This window comes from Limulus polyphemus, unplaced genomic scaffold (assembly GCF_000517525.1).
Source record: "Limulus polyphemus unplaced genomic scaffold, Limulus_polyphemus-2.1.2 Scaffold8482, whole genome shotgun sequence".
In the NCBI taxonomy this organism is placed as follows: domain Eukaryota; kingdom Metazoa; phylum Arthropoda; class Merostomata; order Xiphosura; family Limulidae; genus Limulus; species Limulus polyphemus.
This window is the reverse complement of record NW_013674092.1, coordinates 11,124-13,797: the sequence shown is the minus strand read 5'-3', so window position 1 is coordinate 13,797 and position 2,674 is coordinate 11,124. Positions and strand designations below refer to the sequence as shown.

Here is a 2,674-nt window from a genome sequence, read left to right as displayed (position 1 = left end):
AGAGACTGTATGTCACCGACGAGAGACTGTACCTCACTGACGAGAGACTGTACGTCACTGACGAGAGACTGTACCTCACTGACGAGAGAGTGTATGTCACCGACAAGAGACTGTATGTCACAGACTAGAGACTACATCACTGACGAGAGACTGTACGTCACCGACGAGAGACTGTACGTCACCGACGAGAGACTGTACGTCACTGCCGAGAGACTGTATGTTGCTGATGAAAGACTGTACATCACCGACGAGAGACTGTACGTCACTGCCGAGAGACTGTACATCACCGACGATAGACTGTACGTCGCCGACGATAGACTGTACGTCGCCGACGATAGACTGTACGTCACCGACGAGAGACTGTACGTCACCGACGAGAGACTCTATGTCACCGACGAGACACTGTACATCACTGATTTTCTCTGTTCAGTGTAACAGCCAATCTTTGATTTTTTTATGTGATGACAAGTAAATAAAAGTTAGCTTCATTTAGAGAAATGATGCTGATAAAATACAAGAAAAAATATAAATGATTTCTCTGGGAACCTAAGGTCAGGTATTTCTAAGTTATTATGATTATGATACCTTAAAAACTTTCCTGGGTGATATTTTAGTCTCTCAGTGTACCAGATAGTATCTTTCATTTGGACTCAGTAGGACAGAAGTTATAAGGAATAAAAATTAAAATATACGTCTTCATTTCAATTCAGTAAAAATGAATTTTGTCATGACAAAAAAAAGGTAAAATAGTCCTGTATGTATTAAAATGAAAAATATAATTTCTTTTTTTAACCTTAGCAAAAAAACATAATTAAAGATTGAAGTTAAGGTGGAAACTTAGTACTTGATAGAAATGTTGATTAATTCACGAAGAAGTTGCAAGAGGAGAATTATGTTAAATGATGATTTTGAAGAAAGAAAAGTTTCACAAGATACAATATTTTAGTTTGAATGAACTTTACATGGCGATGCAAACGTACATGAAAGTATAAGTTACACGTTACACCTACTCCAATCTAGACATACAGTTAGTACTTAAAATATACAATAGTTTACTAAATTAGGTACTTTGAATTATTTGATGATATGAATACAAGTAAAGGATTAATTCATATACATAATCTCCTCTAAATGTACAAACAGTGTTGTTGTTGTTGTTGTAGTCAAGCCCAGAAACACCACAAGTAACAGTTAATGTACAAACAGTGTTGTTATTGTTGTAGTCAAGCCCAAAAACCCCACAAATAACACTTAACGTACAAACAGTGTTGTTGTTACAGTAACCAGGCCCAGAAACACCACAAGTAACACTTAATGTACAAATAGTGTTGTTGTTGTTGTTACAGTAACCAGGCCCAGAAACACCACAAGTAACACTTAATGTACAAATAGTGTTGTTGTTGTTACAGTAACCAGGCCCAGAAACACCACAAGTAACACTTAATGTACAAACAGTGTTGTTGTTGCTGTAGCCAGGCCCAGAAACCTCACAAATAACTCAAAATGTACAAACAGTATTGTTGTTGTAGTCAAGCCCAGAAACCTCACAAATAACACTAAATGTACAAACGATGCTGTTGTTGCAGTAGCTCGGCCCAGAAACCCTAAAAGTAAACCTTTTTTAAACATTTTACATGTAAAAGAAATATCAGAAGAAAAGTAAGCTGGTTTCTGGTATAAAAACGAAACCAGTCTTGTTTTATGGTGGATATAAACTCATGAAGGATTTTTTATTGCTGTGTTATAATGGCTTTGAGGCTAGGTTATCACTGTGTTGTGTATTTGGCCATAATATAGGGAAAACTGTGAAGAAGTGTGATCAAATTTACATTGAATTCATCCTGTACATTTTAAAATAATTTGACTAAACATGCTTAAAAATTCCCCCTTATTTAACAGCTTGAGCTTCAGTATTTATGTATGGTTCCTTTTTGAAGTATACATCTGCTCTAACGAAGGTTTGTGTGTGTACATTTATTGCTATACACCTATAAATGGGATCCTGTTAGATTTATAAACACGTTTTACTAAACTAGTTATTTAATAGATTGTTTATGGGTTCATGACTTTGCTGGCATGAGATTCTTGATAATTTAGAAGTCCCACTTGGAAGTTTAGACAAAATACTGAATTATGATACAGTATGTGAGGACTATCAGTAGTTAACAGAAGATGTGTTTACAGTTACATAAAATAGTGAAGAAGAAAAAGACCCCCTGGTAGCAGTATTAGGGAAACATTTTGAAATATCTGTAGTAGTAGTAGCAACTGTTACATGTGATAAATCGTATTACTGACTTCTAAGAATACACTATTCACAAGTTTGTGGGCTTATTTTCCATACGGGTTTAAACCTTTGTATTAGCTGTTAATTAACTGTAGTTAGCCTTTCAGAATATGAACAATGGATATTTATAATTAGGCCTATTATACTTTTTAAAAACTGTGTGTCTCGTTCAGTACGTAATGGACTTTTAACAAATACTATTATACATTTCTTTCCAAATGGACTGAATAAATAATGTGGTGTTAAAAATATAACACTATGATAAGTATAATTAATTCATAACAATGGTTTAACAGCTTAGAAAAGGTGTTTACACCATAACAATGAATTCATAACAATGGTTTAACAGCTTAGAAAAGGTGTTTACACCATAACAATGAATTCATA

General features: G+C 34.4%; 1 long non-coding RNA gene across 1 annotated transcript in view; it reads right to left on the bottom strand.

Annotated features, from left to right (window-relative positions):
* The window catches only part of LOC106475377, a 20,605-nt gene that overhangs the window by 15,278 nt on the left and 2,653 nt on the right, over positions 1 to 2,674 (bottom strand). The gene's annotated exons all lie outside the window — the stretch shown is intronic.